This window comes from Manis javanica, chromosome 7 (assembly GCF_040802235.1).
Source record: "Manis javanica isolate MJ-LG chromosome 7, MJ_LKY, whole genome shotgun sequence".
Taxonomy (NCBI): Eukaryota; Metazoa; Chordata; class Mammalia; order Pholidota; family Manidae; genus Manis; species Manis javanica.
In genome coordinates, this window is record NC_133162.1 from 20,109,653 (window position 1) to 20,130,246 (window position 20,594).

The 20,594-nt window shown below is 34.6% G+C and overlaps 1 long non-coding RNA gene across 3 annotated transcripts in view; it reads right to left on the reverse strand.

Moving 5' to 3' along the window:
* Positions 1 to 9,142, reverse strand: part of LOC140850563 (uncharacterized) — a 28,671-nt gene extending 19,529 nt beyond the window's left edge. For all 3 annotated transcript variants that reach the window (XR_012133502.1, XR_012133501.1, XR_012133500.1), the window contains exon 1: positions 8,986 to 9,142. This is a non-coding gene — a long non-coding RNA (uncharacterized lncRNA). The remainder of the gene's footprint in view (positions 1 to 8,985) is intronic.
* Positions 9,143 to 20,594: the final 11,452 nt, after the last annotated feature.

Genomic DNA, 20,594 nt, shown 5'->3' on the forward strand with positions numbered 1-20,594 from the left:
AGCTCTTTGACTGTTATTTCACTCTCTTTTGTTCTCCAGAGTTTCTACTGGAAAATCAGCTGCTAGCCTTGTATGTAACTAGTTGCTTTTCTCTTGCTGATTTTAATATTCTCTTTATCCTTAACTTTCAACATTTTAAATATTATGTATCTTGGTGTGGACATCCTTGAGTTCTTCATTTTTGTTACTCTCTGTGCTTCCTGCATCTGGATGTCTATTTCCTTTCTTAGGTAGTGGAATTTTTATCTATTATTTCATCAAATATTTTTTTCCCTTTCTCTCATCTCCTCCTGAGACCCCTATAATACAAAAGTTAACCTGTTCTCATTTTTTTTAAATCATTTTTTCTTTTGGCTATTTGGCCTAAGTGCTTCCTACTACCCTATATCCCAGATTGCTGATACATTCTTCTTCATCTTCTAATCTGATACTGATTCCATCTAGGGTATTTTTCATTTCAGTTATTACAGTCTTCAGCTCTGATTGCTTCATTTTTGTATTTTTATCTCTTTTTGAAGTTATCACAGAGCTTATCCACTCTTATCCTTAGTCTTATGAGCATCTTTATGACCATTACTTTCAACTCTTTATCAGGTAAATCATTTAATTCTATTTTGTTGGAAGGCAGTGGCCTTATATATAAGGCAGCCTGTGAAGTTCTCCCTGGTCACTACAATCACTACAACCAGGTGCTACAGGGGTGTCCCTTTTTTGTGCTATGTGCACCCTCATATTGTGACTGGGTTGTGGATGCTATGGGCATGCTGGTGAGTGGGGCTGGCTTTTAGCCCTGCTGTCTGCAATGACTGACCATGGCTTCTTTGGGTTCCCTGATGGTCAGAGCTTGCCTCCTGGGTGAGAGGCCTAGCTGTAGCTGCTGCAGGTTCACTGGTATATGGGGTTAGTTCCCACTGCAGTTGGCTCAGAGTCCTGGCTGCAGTTGCTATGGGCATGCTGGTGAGTGGGGCTGGCTTCCCTCTCCCTAGGCAAGGAGTTGTCAATTTTTCAAAGTCTTCAACTAAAAAAATATATATATTAATATTTTTCTATATTCAATCCATTAATTCTCATGCTATCCTGGGAACTTAAGACTTGGTGAAGTTTTCTTACAGTTGAGACCCAAATTCCACCCCAAAACAAAACAAAAACATGATAATTCAAAAAAAAACCAAACCTCATCAAAATTAAAAATTTTTGCATTAGAAAATATCTTACTAAGAAGATGAAAATACAAACTATACATTGGGATAAATTATCAGCAAAACACATGTCTAACAAAATTCTTATGCCTAGATATATAAAGAATTAGTCTCAAAACTCAACAGTAAAAACAAAAAGTCCTATTATAAAAGTCCAATTACAAATAGGAACAGTCATTTCATGAAAGAGAAGACATCAGTGAAAAAAACCTACATATTATTGGAGTCCCAACAGAAGAGAGGGATAAAGGAGAAGGAAGTTTAAAGAAATAACTGCTGAGAACTCAAATCTGGGGGGAGATTTAGACATCCAAGTTCATGAAGCTCATATTTTCCCAAAGTCAAGTTAAAGAGATGTTCTCTCCAAGACATGTGATAATAAAACTGTCTGAAATGAAAGATAAAAAGATAATTTTAAAAACAGCAAGAGATAAAAGCAAATCCTCACATTCAAGAAACCACCATAAGGCTATCAGTAGATTTCTCAGCACACACCTTGCACAAGGAAAGAGAGTGGGATAATATTCAAAGTTCTAAAAACAATCTGCAAACCATAAGTACTTTACTCAGCAAAGTTGTCCGTCATCACATGAAGGTAAGATCAAGATTTTCCCAAATAAACAAAAACAGAGGCAGTTTATCACCACTATGTCTGCATTACAAGCAATGCTAAAAGTAGTTCATCAAGTTGAAACAAAAGAATAGTAGCATATGAAAACATATGAAGGAACAAAGCCCACTATACAGGTAAAAATATAGTGAAATTCATAATACTGTAATACTATACTGGTGGTATGTAAATCACTTTTAACTCTGGTATAAAAGTTAAAGGACAAAAGTGTGTGTTGACTTATACACCATATATAAAAGATGTAAATTGTGAAATCATTAAGATAAAATGTACTTGGAGGAAAAGTTAAAGTGTAGTGGCGGTGTATGTGCTTCAAGTTATCATCTTAAATCACACTGTTATATCTATAAGAATGTTTTATTTAAGTCTAATGGTAACTACAAATATGAGATCTTTAGCAAAACCAAAAGATAAAGACAAAGGAACCAAAGATTACTGCTATAAAAAATAATCCGATATCAAAGGAATGTAATAATAGAGGAAGAAAGAAACTACAAAACAGAAAACAATTGATAAAAGGACAAAATAAATCATTGTCTATCAATAATGACTTCAAATATAAATGAATTACTTCTCAAATCAAAAGACAGACTGGCTGAATAGATTAGAAACATCTATATGCTACCTACAAGACAGTTACTTTAGAATTTAAGGACACACATAGATTGAAATTTAAGAGATAGAAAAAGTTATTCCATGTAAATGGTAACAAAAAGAAAGAGTGGGTACATATAAATCAGATAAATATAAAGTTAAAAACTGTCAAAAATGATAAAGATGATCACTATGTAATGATAAAGGTATCAATTCTCAAGAGACTATAAAACTATAAATATATATGTACCATATATTATAGCACTTAAATATATAAAGCAAATATTATCAGAAATGTAGGGAGATATATAGTCAGCAATACATAATAGTAGGTGACTTAAGTTTTCCATTTTCTACATTGGAAAGATTATCCAGGCAGAAAATCAATAGGGAAAGAGTGGACTTGAACAAAACCACAGATTAAATGGACCCAGAAGCCATGCACACAACATTCCATTCAATAGCAACAGAGTTATATATTCATTTCAAGCACTCATTCTCAAGGGTGAATCATATATTAAGCCACAAAACTCATCTTAACAAATTTAAGATTAACGTCATTTCAAGTATCTTTTTTGACTGCAGTAGTATAAAACTGGAAATCAATAACAGGAAGAAAAATGGAAAATTCACAAATATGTGGAAATTAAAAAACATACTTCTAAACAATCAGTGGGTGAAAGAAGAAACCAAAAGTGAAAAAAATCTTGAGACAAATGAAAACGGAAACACAATATACTAAAGTTAAGACATACAGCAAAAGTTGTTCTAGGTGGGAAGTTTATAGTGATTAAATGCCTACAAAAAATAAAAAACTCAACTTCACACATCAAGGAATTAAGAAAAAGAAAACCAACTGAACAAAAAATTGGTATAAGGAAGAGAATAAAAATACAGATGTAGAGACTAGAAAAACAATAGAAAAGATGAACTAAGAGTGGGATTTTTGAAAAAATAAAATTGACAAACTTTTAATTAGACAAAGAAAAGAACTCAAATAAGTTAATAAATGAAAGAGGAGACATTACATCTAATATCACAGAAATACAGGCATCAAAAAAACATGAACATTTATATGCCAACAAATCTGACAACATAGAAGAAATAGATAATTCTTAGAAACATAAAGCCTACTAACACTGAAATAAAAATAAAGGAAATCTGAATATATAAATGATAAGTAGGGAGACTGAATTAATAATCAAAACTTCACCCAAATAAAATCTCAGGACCTGTTGGCTTCACTGGTGGATTCTAACAAACATTTAAATACAAGGCCAGCATCATTGTCATACCAAGCCAGATAAGGACACTAAAAGAAAATAAAAAAGGATAGGCTAATAACCTTGATTAACATACATGTAAAAATTCTCAAAAAATACTAGCAAATCAAATTCAATAATGTATGAAAAGGACCATGCAGAGTGATCAAGTAGAATTTAGTCCTGGGATGCAAGGATGGTTCAACAATATGCAAATCAGTAAATGTGATATGTCTTATGAATAGAATGAAGGATAAGAATCATATGACCAGTTCAATAGATGTAGAAAAATCATTTGACAAAATTCACTCTTTTATCATAAAAATGCTCAAATAATTAAGTTTAGAAAGAATGTACCTCAACATAATAAAGACCACATATTAAAACCCATAACTAACATCATATTCTATGGTGAAAAGCTGAAAGGTTTTCTGCTAGGATCAGAAAGAAGGTAAGTATTCCAACTGTCACCACTTGTATTCATTATAGTACTGAAATTTCTAGCCAGAGCAATAGGCAAGATAAATAAATAAAAAGGCATCCAAGTTGGAAAGGAAGAAATGAAATAGTGTGTTTGCAGATGACATAATCTTATGTACAGAAAACTTTAAAGACTACACACACACACACACACACACACACACACACACACACACACACACAGTTACAAGTAGCAGATGAATCAGTAAAGTTACAGGATAAAAAAGACAACATACAGAAATCAGTTGTGTCTCTATAAATTATCATTGAACTACCTGAGTAACAAATTATCATAGCAATTCCATTTACAACTTACAATCATATCAAAAATACTATTTAAGAACAAGTTTAACCAAGGAGGTGAAATATCTATACACTGAAAATTATAAAACATTGATGAAAGAAATTTAAGAATACCCCAAAAAATGGAAAGATATACAATGTTTATGGATGGGAAGAATTATTGTTATTAATACATCCAGTCTACAGAAGGCAATCTCAAGAAGGAATAAAGCTGGAGGCATCATACCTCCTAACTTCAAACTATATTAGAAAGCTATGTTTATAAAAAGAGTATGGTATTGGTATAGAACCATGAGAAATCTATAGAGATGGATAGCAGATTAGTATTGCCAATGGACAGGACAGGAGTGGAGGGAGAGGGCATGCTAATATGTAACAGTAGCACAAAGAAGTTCCTTTGTAATGTTGGAATAGTTCTTTCTATATCTTGATTGCCATGGTGGTTACATGAATTTATTCACAGAATAAAATTGCATAGACCTATGGATGAACACATACACAAAAAAATGAATGCATCTGAAAAGGTGAAATTTGGGTAAGATCTGTGTTTAGTAAATAGTATTGCATCGATGTCAATTTTCTGTTTTGATATTGTATTATAATTATATAAATTTCATCATTGTGGAAATCTGGGAAGGACTGTGTACTATCTCACTGTTATTTTAATGTGACATTTGATGGTGAGCATGTTTTCTATGCTTATTTGTCATCTGTGTATTTTCCTTGGTATGTATACTCAGATCTTGTGTTCATGTTTTTAATTGGGTTGTTTAATTTCTTATTCTTGAGTTGTAAGAGTTCTTTGTATATTTTGGATACCAGTCCTTTATTAAATCTGTATTTGAAAACATTTCTCCCAGCCTGTGGTTTGTCTTTTCATTCTCTTAACAGTGTATTTTGTGGAGCAGAAGTTTTAAATTTTAATAAAGCCCACTTATCCATTTTTTCTTTCAAAAATCATGCTTTGGTGTTTTATTATCTTTCTTTTTAATTCAATCATTTATTGGGAAAAATTTCTAGAAATGATATTACTAAAGAAAAGTAAAACTAAATTGATAAGGATTTTACCTATAGAGTTTAGATTTTAATGGGTGTCATGTGAGGACAGCAGAGACATTACTTTCTTCATGTAAAAAGGAGTGGAACTGAGAAAAATCAAGTGAATTACACAAGGGTGAGGGTGTTCAGTGGCTGAGGCAGGTCCAGAACAAATATTTTCATGTTCTGAGATTATCACACTAACCCAGGGAAAATAAGTAGTTCTTCTATTATATGCTTATTTTATTTTGCTTAAAAGTGATTATTGATTACTTCCTAATTTTCTAACTTGATTATACAATTTTTAAGGGAGGCTCTCAAGGGAAGAGAGAGGAGAAATTTATTCACCATTTTTTGAGGAATGTCATGGCATGTTGATAAAATGATAAAAAAATAGAAGTAATAATGATAGCTGGTATATGTTAAATACTTCTACTTAAAATAGGTACATGGTTATGTGAATTAATTTAGTTCTTATATAATCTTTGAATAATTTGCTATAATGATTCTCAATTTTCAGGGGAATAACTGAGTGTTAGAAAAGTCAAACATCTAGAAAGGTCAGTATCACACAGCAATTTTCAGATTTGAAATTCAAAACAGGGTGCTCTAATCATTAACCATCATATTCCTGTCTTGCTATTGATACAAAATAGAGCAGATAGCTGGGATACTCTGGGATTATCAGTAACAGATTCTGAGTGGTGGGTTTTAATTTGTATTCATTTTCCCAAATAAGGTGTATGATTTGGTTAAAGCCTTGAGAGCAGCATTTTCTTGAATTTTTCCATAAATCTGTTAGAAATCCGTATTTTTATTGAAGAGAATGGTGTTCTGTAAGCTTGACTGGCCACAGCTTGTGTCTTAAATATGTATGGAGATGAATGCTCAGCCTGTTTGAGCTGTGGATCAATATGTGACCCACTGTATCTGCTAATGAGCAATCATGATTTCTTCAGGCAAATCTTGCCTCCTTTCCTTAATGAGAATGGTTTTATTAGTGTTATTGTTCTGACATGACATCTATTAAAGTGCCAGTTATTTAGGGAAAAGGTTTAAAAAAATATTATTTTCACTATCTCTCAGATGGCTTCATAATTAATTGGTTTATTATTTTGCAGGTATTGTTAGGGAAACTTCAGGGTGCAAGCCACCATCAAAGAAGGTAATAAAGGTTGCCTTTTTCATCAGGTTGCCTTGTTTCATTACGTAAAAACAAATATGTTCTTTATCAACTGTAGGTATAGTAGACTCTGAGTCAAGCATATTGTAATTTTATAAGCTGCCTGCCAATTATTTGGCATATAAATTGATCTTTTTGGAGATGAGGGTCTTTGGAAATGAATTTAGTAATAGCCATAAATCAAATGTTCTTTTAACTTCATTTTCAGAAAAGTTGTGTAGCTATATTCTTTTGTATTTTTATATATTAAAACATTTCATGGTTTTAAAAGTGTTTGAAAGAAACCAGGGAAGAAAGCCAGGTAGATACTACTATCCTGAGAACTATGTAGAAGAAGCTAAAGTTCAGAGAGGTAAAGTGATTTTATTAGAATGCCCTTCAGCTCTCCAATGGACAATGAATTCAGTGTTCTGACTCCTAATCTCATCCTCTAGACATTATTTCAATACCACAGAATATCCTGGATACAGGGTTCCTGGTGTAGATGTACGTTCTTACAGGTCACAAGATGTTCCAATTTGGAGATGGCCTTTCCAACACGTAAGCCCACAGGAATTCGAAAAATTGTTTTTTTTTTTCATTTGGCTCTGACATTGTTTTCATGAAATGAAGGAGGGGAAGATTTCACTGAAAAATCCTTCCTTTTAGAATTAGGGATGGGCCATAGAGATCATGAAAGTCAACAATCCATCCCAGCTAAAAATATTTCCTACAACCTTTCTAGAGAATGCATTTCCTGACTTTGACAGAGTTTTCTTAAGATGTGGTGATGATATATTTTCATTCTTTGAAATTCCTAAGTTTATGACATTTTTCTTCTTAAACTCTTAAACTTGGAAGTTATTCACTGTTTCCCTACACTTCTTAATATTAAGTCTCAAGTTTAATATTAAGAGCTCATACTCACATGCCATGAGCAGATCTGTTTGTTGTGTGGCAGAATAACTTATTTAATTGGTTTAATATTTCACTTTGGCTCAAAAAATCCTCCTATGAACTTTAAGTTATTGATACTGTCATTTTATCTCTGCAGGATCTTTTCCCTACCCTCCCTTGACTCTCTAATGAATTACCATAGGAAAAGGAGTACAGGTTTCTCATCAGGCTGATCATTTCAGTTTTCACTGAACTTACCATCTTTTGAGATGTGTCAAGCCACAATTCCTCTCACAGGCTATGCTAATGGCCATGAACTGCTTGTAATACTTGTGGTGGGGAGAGATGAAACTTACTAGAGGAGCCATTTGGGGAATGGCTGCCAAGCATTCAAATTTCAGCAAGCTTTCAATTGCTTTACTGTTTTGCCAAATGGAAGGGGATGGTAAATTCGGTACGGACGTATAGAATGAGTACAGGGAGAGTCATTGGAAACTCTCTTCTTCCTCAAATAAAACTATTAAATAGAAGGTTTCAGTCAGTAGTGGAATTTATTGTACTGAGAAGGGACACACTTCACAGTTAATAACATAATAAACTGAGGTATTACATTTAGTTAAAATGACATAGCTCATTAAACTCTTAAGGGAAAAGAGACATAGTAATAACTGCATCCTCAGGGCCACTTGAGCCCAGTAGGAGTCCAACTAAATATGTCTGAAGAACCACCTCACACTGAACTATATGTGCCCCTACTTTGCGTTTCTAAGCGACCTCCTGTCCCTAATGATGATGTTAAAAAGCCATAAGAAATGTGACATAAGTAGGAGTGTTATGACTTGAGGTCCAGCTAGCTTCACTTTTGGGTGAATTCTGGATGGAGGGTGGTCATGTTTAATCAATAGATGAAGATCACATCAAATGGGAAAAATTTCAGGTCATGAAGAGAAGAGTTGTACTAAGCACATGGGCTAGTTATTTGAGGGGCTGAAGGTCTGCTGAAGACCCCACTGACTTTAGTGTGTAAATTGCATGCTTTGGGAATCTCTCAGTATTTCAACCTGATGCTATTGCTGCATGGAAGGAAATTTGCGAGGGAGCAGCCGTTTTAATGCAAGGATATGTGGCTAGTAAAGGTAACCAATAAGGTAATTTATTTTAGGGTGACTGTGTTAGAAACTGCATTTTGAATTTGGATATCGATATGAAGTACTCGATTGTGCTGTAATTTTGTTTAAAACAGATTTAGAACAATAATAATTACCCCCACTCATGAAAACAAGATTTGGAATATATTCTTTTTTTCTGACTATAAGCAAAATCAATGACTTACTATAGCAATGTGGAAAATACAGAAGGAAAATATAGGAAAGTTATGTTATACACATATATATGACATTGAGGAAAATTCCTAGTTACCTTTTTCTGTAGTCTCTAGAGGGTAGTGATATCTTTTCTTTTAGAGGCTTGATTTTTGTTGTCCCTTCTGAGACTATAAATCCTTTCCAGTGTGGGTTTGCAAGCAAGATTTAAGGGTGGTATTCAGTTGTACCATCACCTGTTCATTCCTGTTATACTTAGCCAAGCTTCCAATTATGCGACTATTCACTATTGTGACAACAGACCTAAAATGACATGGTGTTTGTGACCTCACCTGCCTTTCAAGGAAGGAGTTCTAATCTTGGAATATGTCACAAAAGGAATCTTTTGAAAACATTTAGGCATGAATATCCCTGAATTTTGAAGAAGACTGGGCTTTTGAAAAAAAGCCTGCAACCTCAATTACATGCACTGAATTGTTAAGAGCTTCACTTCCATGTGTGAGAGTGAGTTTTTTAAATATTCCAGGCTGTAGTGAAATGGAGCCCATGAACTGGATTCTGACTCATAAAAATCAAAGTTCAAACTCTATTTCAATACATGTAGTAAAGTGGCATAATGACATAGTTTAAGAGCTTTATGTTCTTCCTTTTTTCCTTCATACTGTTTCTTTTAGATGGGCTTCTCTATTTCATAAGCAGCACACACGGAGAAGCAGTGTGCAGGCAAGATTAGAATGGAGACTGGAGCCAGGGGGCATGGGTTCAAATTTAGTTTCTGCAGCTGCATGGTTGGGTAACTTTGGGTTAGCTCTAAACCCCTGCAGAAGTGTCTTTATCTGCAAAGTAGGGATAATGAGGGTTGTTCTGAGTACAAAATGAGCTAATATCAGTTAAGTCTGAGAACAGGACATGGCCCAGGGTGCATTTGCCATGTGAATATTATTATATAAATATCCACCAGTAGTATTTTCTTGCCACAACTATATGTAGTTTGTCTGCACAGTAACCCTTCCTCTGTCTATTGCTAATGAGTTTTTAAAATTTCCTTCTAAGGAACAGTTCACCTGTACTCTGTGAGTCTTGGTTTGACTGTCAGTTGAGGTACCCTGCCCTTTCCTCACCATGTCACAGTTTATATAAAGTCATATTTTTTACTTTACTTTAAATAAAACAATATATCTGGTCCCCATATTTTAGCAATATAATTTTTAACTGCTCTCACTAGCCTGATTTAATCATTACATTAAAAATTTTATGCTGAAATTCAAACTCTTTTAAAATGTGATGAATGAGCTTCATGCAAGTTGGTAACAGTTCTGGTGTTAAACACTGTGGTGGTTTCTTACGCTTGTGTAACCCGCTTAGTGTTGAAGCCCACTTCCATGAGGATCTTCCTAAGAAAAGTGCCCTTACTATTTACCCTTAATGTCTGCAACCTGTGACATCAGATTTTTAAAAGGCTTTATTTGAACTGGGATATTATAATATTCCTAAGCACTTAAAAAGAGGATAACAAAATTATATATTTATATATTCTGCTCAGAAAAATAAGTCAGGAAATGTTGATGATATTGGTTTTAACAGAATGGAGCAGCTCCTTAAAATATCAATTGTATAGTAAGTAAATGAAACACTACCTTAGTGTATTCAGTTTAAATGGAATGTATTTTTAAATTGTCAAGAAAAATAAACAACTTAGTACATTTGAAAAACAAAAACACAAACCATCTTAGGTTTCCTGACTCTCTCCTAGGAATTTGAATCTTGGGCAGGTTGATACAGAAATAGAGTTGATGCATATCAATGGTAGTGACCTAAAGTGTCTATTGTGTTGTCCCTGTTACCTATATCCTCACAGTTGTCCTGTCCACATCCTATTCTTTCTTTAGGAACTGCCCACCCTCCACTCCCTTCATACATGTAACTCCTATAAAAGGCAGTTCAGAAACTTGAGCATGTTTCCTGGAAGTCTTTAATCCTACCTTAGTTATCTGAGTGGGCCTTTCAACCATATACAGTATTTCCTAGTAGTGAATATTTTATCTTGTTACATTTCTAAAGACATTTTAGTATCCTAAGGATATGTTAGAGATCTTTATACATATGCACAATATGAATCTGCCTGGATAATTTGTAGGATATAAAGTTAAACCCTAATGTATTTCATTCATTCCAACTATATTTTCCCCTCCCCTTTCATTTAAATAATTTTACCTGTGAATTTTCCCCACTTAATATTTTTTTGCTTGAGTTCAGTGAGCATTAGAGTATAGATACTGTTTCTCCAACAAATGTAAGCAGGAGGGAATGAAGGTAGTAACGAGTGAAGATCTTTGCTATATTTTATCATCTCTGACAATCTCACAGAGAGGAATCAATCTTTGATACTCTGAAATATATATATATATATATATATGAATATATGTATTTGTGTGATTTATTTAACATAATGCTATGTACTCAACTAATATGTATTGAATGCTTCATCTATAATAATCACTGTGTTTGGTTTGGTTGTACAAATGTAAATGATGCAATCCCTGCATCAAGGAGCTTTTAATGTGTTGGGAGACATATGTATCTGCTATGCTGCCAAATACAAAGCCTTCAGGTCAAAAAAGTTTTCATGTTGGATTCAGAATGGCAGCCAGACCTTACTAGTTTTCATGCTACATATCAACATTCCCTTCCTTTCCTTAAAAACGACCTTATTTTATTTTTTGTAGAAATATTGAAGCATGCAATTTGATCTATCACATATGTCATCCATGCTTTTCCAATAACTCTATCCTCTGGACTGTAATATTGATTTGCACAAGATCTGTTTTATCTAAACAGCTTATACTCAGAAAATTAGAGTATAGCTATTTAAAATAGGAAGCACTATCCATGGACGATATTATCTAAAATACTAGTGAAGAAAGATGCCGCAATTTCTGATCCTTCTTCCAGATCTTTCTCTCACCTCTCTGTACCTTGCTTCTCTCTGTGTCTGTGCCCTGTGTCTGCCTGTGGTTAGGAAGGATCGATCACCATGGACAGACACTAGTACTCGAGTTGAGAGCAACACGGCAGTGTGAAATCAGAAGCATCCATGGAACTTTGGGGCTTTTTTTCAGGAGAGGGCAGAAGCAACTATCCAAAGACATGAGCCACAATAATCAAAAAGATCCATTGGTCACAGCTGGCCTTTATGGAGAAATACTGGTAGATATTGTATGAGACCTTGATATCTTACCATAGTGTTTTCTGAGCTTTGATTTCCCTATGATACAATTACTAATGAATATAGCTGGACATTTTTGATTTGTAAAAGTGAACCCTAGCACTAGCTATTATTATATATGAAGCCATGGTTTAAAACATAACAAACATTAGAGCTATTTCCTCTCAAGAAGTGCTTTTCTCTATATTTTCCACACCTAAGAGGAGAGATGCAGGTATCTGCAATGTCAAATCTTTAGTACCATCTAAGCAGTACAAACAACACACTTCCCAGTTTCCTTAATTTTCACTTTGTCTTCATTTCTTGAAATAATGCTTGTCTTAGGAAGTTGAGGTTCCAGAAATAGTTATACAACTTCACCTATCCATTTCTTATCACCTGCAAATTGGGAGCCAATTCTGTTCTTTACCCAGTGTGCCATCTCTTATTTCCATCTTTTAAAGGAAGATGAATATGTTGGCAGACAAGTCATTATTGCCATTAGGAAATAGGCATTGAAGCTAAAAATAATGGGGAAAATAAAATTTGTAAGTATTTCGCATGAGACTTGACAAAACCCTGAAGATATTGCTGAAGGGAATGTGCATTAATATCATGAGGGCAAGATCATGTGGCCTCTCTTTAATGGATCCTTTTTACTCCTGAACTCAACTTTTAGTATCCCATCATAATGGAAATGGACTCAGAAAATGAGCTCCAAATGCATCCACACTTTACATGTCATTTCATAACTGCTTCACAACTGGCCTTTTAAAAATATAACCTCCAAGTAATTTTCATTATCTCCATTATAGAATTTAATAGTTATTATAAAGAGTATTTTTTGCACATTTTCCCTTAATGCATGATAATCATGAATGGTCTTCCCACTTCCCTATTTAAAAATATATTCCCTATTTTCATGTTGAGAAATAAAAACATTATCAAATAACAGAAGTTTGGTTTGAGGTTTGAGGTCAGATGTGCAACTTACTTTTCAGGAAGCAGTAAAGTAACTTAATAAGAGAGCAATACAGTTTTTTTATTATACAAGTAAGAAACATCACTAGCAGCCAGTTGATATACTCGCCACAAAGAACAGATGTCCCCTCAAATGAAATTCCAAATTTAGTCTTATCTGTAACTTTCACAGAAAGAGTGAAAAAGTGCAGTTAGGCAGCAGAATCACTAGGCAGCACTTTCAGTGAGATGTTGGTGACTGTTTGGAGTCTCATCAAGAACATTTTCATATTTTTGTCTTGAAAACATCTTATGCTACTTTTCTCTGATATACTGAACATAAAATATTTCTGTAACATCAGAGGTTAAAAAATTCCCAGCCAAGCCCAATGAATGGTCGGTTGGATTCTTTTATATTTTTTAAGTGTTTAATTGAAATATAACTCACATACTGTAGAGTTCACTATTTTACAGTGCATATTTGAGTCATTATAATCAGAGTTGTGCAATCATCACCACTATTTTTATAACCTATTGCTCATCCAAAGAAAGAAATATCACACCTATTAATGAAACTCCTCATTTCCCTCTTACCTCAACTAATCTACTTTCTATCTCTATGCATTTGTTTTTTCTAGACATTTCATATATATGCAGAATCATGAAATATGTGGTCTTCTGTAACTGGTTATTTTCACATGTGTTCAAGGTACAACTGTCTTGTAGGATATATCAATACTTTATTCTTTTTATTACCAAATAATCTTCCATTATATAGATAAACCATATTTTATTTATTTATTAGTTGGTAGACATTCAGGTTGTTTACCTTTTTTTTGCTATTATGAGTAATTCTGTTACAAAATTTTGTGCACAGGTGTTTGTATGGAAATATGTTTTTATTTCTTTTGGGAATACACCTAGGAGTAGAATTGCTGAATTAAATGGAAACTCCATATGCAACATTTTGAGATACTTTGAGCCGCTTTGGTACAGTTTTCCCAAGTGGTTGCATTATTTTACAATCCCACCAACAATGTTTGAGGGTTTTAATTTGTCTATATCTTTCTCAGCACTTGTTATTGTTGGTATTTTTAATCTTAGCCATCCTAGTCCATGTGAAATGGCATCTTATTTTGGTTTTCATTTATGTTTTCTTAATGACTAATGATGCTGAACATCTTTTCATGTGCTTATAGACTATTTGTATATCTTTTCTGAAGAAATGACTTCAATGATTTTGCCTATTTTTAATATGATTGTTTGCCTTTTAATTTTGAATTGTAAGATTTTTATGTGTATTTGCATATAAGTCCCTTATCATATATAGGATTGTAAATACTTTCTCTCATTCTGTGGGTTGATTTTTCACTGTCTTTCAAAACACAAAACTTTATATTTGGTGAAGTCCAATGTGTCTATGTTTTTCTTCTGTCACTTGCTTCCAAGATTCTCCCTTTGTCTTTGGCTTTGACAGTTTGTTTATAATGTATCTAAGTGTGGATCTCCATAAGGTTCTCCTATTTGTAATCTTAAATTTCTTGAAGGTGTAGGCCAATGTTTTTATGAAATTTAGGAAGCTTTAGGCCATTATTTCTTCAAATATCCTTTTTTTCTCCAATGTGTGTCTACTCTCCTTCCAGGACTCCCATTGAGTATGTTGATACATTTGATGTTGCGCAGGCTTTCAAGGCTACTTTCATTTTATTTCCATTTTTCATTCTCTTTCTTTGTTCTTCAGACAAGATAATATCAGTAGACTTGTCCTCAATTTTGTTCTTTCTTGTGCCAAATCAAATTTACTGTTGATTCCTTATGGTAAATTTTTCATGTCAATTATTGTACTTTTCAAATCCAAAATTTCTATTTGCTTCTTTTAAAAATAATTTATTTTTATTGACATTGTGTATTTTGTGAGACTTGATTCTTATAGATTCTGTAATTATGTAGACATGGTTTGCTATAGTTGTTTAGACATATTTATAACAGCCAATTTAAATACTTTTTCTAATTTAAAGTCCAACATCTGGGCTTCCTCAGGCACTGTTTCCATCGACTTCCTTTTTGCCCTGTATTGGGACCATGCTTTTCTGTTTCTTTACATGTCTTGTAATTTTCTTTTGAAACTGGATATTTTAAATAGTATAATAGTGCATCAGTGGAAATCAAAACACTCCCTTTCCAGAACTGCTTTCTGTTGGTATTTTCTGTGGCTTCTATTTTTGTTAATCTTTTGTTCAGGGAGGTCCATGGAATAATTACATGAAGTGTGTATTTCCTGTTGTGTGTGGCCAGTATCCTTATAGAGAGCTAATAATTAGACAGAAAATTCCTTAAGTGACTTAATCAGATGTTTCTTAGCATTTCTTCAATGACTGTGTGCTGTGTTGGGACACACTTTCAGAGCTCCAGCAGGTCACAACTCTGTCTTGGCCATAACCTCCTGTTTCTACAGAACATCAGACAGAAATGGGAGATTAGGGCTGTCTAAGTTTTTCCTAGGCATATGCATATCCCAACAAATGCATGTGACCTTAAAGATCCCAAAGAATATATTGGAGCCTTTCAAGTTTCCTGTTGACTTCTGATTTCCCAGATCTTTCTTCTAAGTTTTTTGACAAACCATATTTGTCCCAACTCATATCACCACTTTAGGCAGCTATAATGACAAAAAATTTCCACTTAAAAACACACACACACACACACAAATTCTGAATCTAGGCCTTTTTCTACTGAGTTCTGAGTAATGTCAAATAATGACAAGCCCTTTGAATAGGGCTTTTTCAGGTAGCTGTCAGACAAATCAGAGTGATAATACTTTGCAGATGGGGATGTTTGAAAAGTTCCAGTCCTGATATGCTCGCTTTGTGACTCAGAGGCAACTTATTTTCACACAATCCATATTTTCCAGGCTTCTGGGAAATTTTTTAAGGTTTTTTTAAGACTAATGTAGAGTTGGAGAAAAAGTGATTGAGGTAAGGCAAGTTAAAACACAATAAATTCACTATTTTCAGTTTAACTTAGCCTTTTTTTCTTAAATAAATGCTATTCAGATTATTGCAAGTATTTATTTTCAAAATCCTCAAACATTTGATTTTTGATGGTACTTGCCTGCATTCTCATAACTTTTATGGAGCTGCAGATTCTTCTTGGATCCTATTCCATGGTTTTTGAAGTACATCCTGGACTGTGGGACTCTTAATTTTGGAGTTCCAATATCACTTTGCCTATCTGGGTCACCAAGTTAAAACCAAGGGGCCCATGAGTTTTCTGAGACTGTCAGGGCAATAGACCCATCTCTAGTTATTTTTAAGTTAAATATGGTATGAAAAATTATCATAGGTATTATTGAAGTTATTCTGAATAGTTATTCAAGTTATCTTCTGGGGCCCAGTAAAATATTAACATTTTACATCCCAATGAGAAAAGAGCAAATTATCACCAGGAAAAGTACTGGTTAAGATTACTATTAAAACTTAAGGGGAAATTATAAATTCTGCCATTTCTACTCTGAGAATTATACTTGAGCCCTACCACATTTCTTCCTTGAATAAATTTTGTTACATTAGAGAATGTGACTGTTAATGAGTTTTTGAGATGAATAATTCTAAATTATAAATGAATTCTAGTCTTCATTAAAAAATCATCAAGGTTCAGGCTCATGCTTTGGTAATTATACTCTAATACATACTATTCATTATGGTAACAGTCCCTTTATTACCTTTGCTTATGAGCCCATGAATATCTGTTGATACCCAGGGGTTGACTCCCAGTTAATTACTGGAAGTTTACATTAACATAGCACATTATATTCCAAGGTGTCGCTAAATATATGGTGACACATTTTTTCATGCATCTCTTCACCTATGAGATGCAGCCTAGGATGAAGAATGCTAGGTCTTTATTTTAACAAGAGCTTTATTTTAATGATCACATGCTGTACAAATAAGAGACACATTGAAGTTATCATTTTGAGAAAAGACACACGTCTCTGATGTAGATTGTTTTTTGCAACCCTCCTTGAAGATCTTTACAAGTTTGAGTAAAATGAAAAAAAAATAAAACATTTTCAAAGAGAACATCAAGAAATTACGTGTTTTCCTTATGTGTTTAATTTGTAGTAATTTTAGAATTTGCCAATCATAGCTTTGTAAATTTTCTTTTATTGCTTAACATATGTATGAAAGTTCTACAAACACACTGAAATTTATTAAAGGACATGTCCATGTTCCTTGGTGTTTAAATTTCTTTAAGAGTAATCAGGATATCATATAGGTTCAAAACTAGTTTCTTCACTACTTAGAACTTTAAGAAAACAATTAGATATAATTAAAAAATCTATATCCTCTGCAACCTAGGTTCTGAATTAACTTCTAATTATGCCAAAATACACCAATTGGCAAACCTTCATGGCTTAATGTCTTGCCAATGGGTTTCAGCCCCGGGCAAGTTCGTTATGAATTCAGTGTGACCAAAGAAATTGACAGCAAAACGTTCTTGGGGGTGAAAGGGTTATACCCAACTTTATTTCCAGGTGACAGGTCAGTCATTAGAATCCCATTCACTCAGAGCGAGTCTGTATGCAGCAAACCAGTCTCTGCTTCTGGGCCCCTCTGTCCGCACAGCTGTTCTCTGGGCCTCTCTGCACAGTTGTCCCACACAGCCGTCCTCTGGGCATCTGTCCTCGGGGCTGCCACCACTCCAGCCTCTGCTCTGCTCTCCTGTAGCCTTGCAGCCCTGCCACCATGTCGTGCCCAGAGCACTGGGCGGAGCTCTTTTTATAAGGTTAACAGAAACTGTTAACAGAATCCTGGCCACAGAAACTCTCATTTTATCCACACTTAATATTACAGCTCACATTACTGTTATACCTAGGGATCACAAAACACTTAAACTAGGTACTTTCCATACCTTAGAGTTTCCAAATGTAAAACAAATATGCCTCACCTTAACCATGAGAGCATTTGTCTTGCCTAAATTCCCCATAATAGCACTTATTGTTCTAAATCAGCCCACAATGGGCATGACCACTCTCACTCAATGAGTAATAAATTAATTTAAAATTTATCCCCATGGATTTGCCTCTTTGGTTAAAATAGTTAATACGGCACAGCATAAACTAAAACAGCCTTCGTGAATTGGAAGCCCATCAAGACCTATTGAGAAAAGGATTGATTATACCCACTCTTTTGACAATTCTAAGTCCAGCGTTGTCTGTTCTTAGACCTAGAAAGAGTGAATAGCACATCATAATCTTAACATTGTGGTTCTACTGATTAGGGCCCCATTCCTCAATATTCTTTAAATAACCAATTCCTTGCGATCAGAAGCTGGTAAATTCTTAGCAGTTATGCTCTCTCCAGTGTCTATTTCAGAAGCTTCTCAGCTGGAGTTTGCCTTCTCCTTCAGAGGGACACAGTATATCCTTAGCAAGCTACCCTGAAGCAGGCAATTAAATTAGTACAGGCAAATTTGAAAGCATGAGCTATCCATGAATTTAATAAAATAATTTATCCAGTTTGAGGCCACATATTTTTGGTAGGAAACATATAGGGATTTTTCCTCCCCTTTTTCCCAGATCTTTAGGGCTTCACTTTTGAGGGCCATGAACACTCAACACCTGGTTTCAATCCTTGGCCTCATTGCTAACTGGGGAAAATGTTGGAGAGGGTAGAGAAGGCTATTGAAACTAGGGATTTGGAGAGGAAAATCTATCTCTACCCATCAGCACTTTTTAAATATCTATGAAGACAAACAAATCTTGTAATAGCACCATTTAGTTTCTAGAAGTAGAATAGTTGGCAGGGATCACTGTCTCTAAATCCTGTTTAATGATCAATTCCTACTCTATGATCTGCTGGCTAATTTCCGAACTTGATAAAAATAAAGTAAGAAGGTATTCTATTTGACAGTTGCTTCTAAAGAACTGTATATCCAATGCAGTGAAAACACAGAAAAGGAGAAAAATATTTCCATGAGTGTGATATTTGTGAAAGCCTTCACAGAGAAGATAGCTGAGCAGCATCTTGAAGGATGAGTTTGCCTAATTTGGAAGGGAGCGATTTGGAGCATCAGTAGAGTGTGAGAAAAGCACAGCTAATTGGTAACAGCAAGGAATTCCATGTCTGGGCATCTGTCTATGACTTAGGGTGCCAGTGGGCAATAAGCAATTAGGACATAATGCGGGCTGGAGGGGCACAGTTAAACACTGAGCTTGGTTAGGGCCATGGCAAAGGTAAAAACATCCAGTATCAGTGCTGTCCCTGGTCCGGTCTTTAACACTGTACAAATCAGTCATGCCAGGGGAGTCCACCTACAGGGACAGTAAAGGGGTAAAACCCTGGGGTGAGCAGCAGTCCTTGTCTGCCTGAAAGTCTTCACTATAGTTGTCCCCATAGCGAGTCCTTTCTACCACATGCATCTAGGTTTCTGACATTTCCTTGGAACCTCCGTTAGGCCAGTCTGTGAGTGGAGTTCTAGGTCCATTAAATATGTCCCTTTCTCTGAGCCTTTTGTAATACATGACAAGAAAAGAGTAAAATGACTTCAAAAGGCTTGAAATATAATGGTCTAGGTAGATTCTTAAGTGTTCAGAATGAATTGAGATAATCAGTAAGGCCAGAGGAGGAGGTGAGAAGAATTGACTATGGAACTATTTACCCGCAAGGTTAAAACTGATTTAGAATTAAGATGGGAAATCTTTCAAAACCCCAGTGTTCTTGGATCCTGTTTTTGTCATTTATATATTGTTGATAGTTGGGAAACTAGTACCTGTAAACCATGTTTGGTTGTTTTTATCACTGCATTGGAAGATAATAACGGAACGGTAACCCTGCATAGGATTATGGTGAGTCCTTGACATAAAGTACACAAAATAGTGATCTTAGTGTTTAGCGCAGAAGAGGTCAACAAAATGGTCACTCACATAACTTGGTTTGTCAGCTGACTCCTCATCGTAATAAAAATCTCTCTCCCAAGAGAAAAAATAAAACACCGAAACAAAACCTCAAAACACTTGTAGTTGATTTTTACTTTGTTTTAAGCTCATTTGATGGCTGCTGTGGGTAGACACATGGGTAGCATCTGCCTCTGTAGAGAGGCTTTTGCTCTTTCACCCAGTATATGTTTGCTTTCCCTCCTTCCCTTCTCCCATGAAGCTTAGAATGTAAGATAATCCCATTAACACAAGCTATCTGGCTTTCAATCTGTTTTGGTCATCTTTATTTTCAGATCTCTTGTTCGCTCTTTCAATAAAAGAGGTATTAACAAAAAAGATAAAAGCTGTGAAAGCCTGCCTAATTTCCCATGCTTTATGCTACCATCTGTGTGGTCAGAGGAAACATTGAGAGTGTGTATTTGAAGGCAGGCGTATTTCTCTTCAAGTAGTGTAAAGCTTACGATAACACAATGCAGTGCTTTTCCATCATCAATTTTGTTCCTGCTTACAGAAAGGTGACAAAAGTCAAGGTGAAGTCCATTAAGAAAATTATATTTCCTAAACAAGACTTTAATTTGTTTTTTAAGCATTAAATATTACAGTT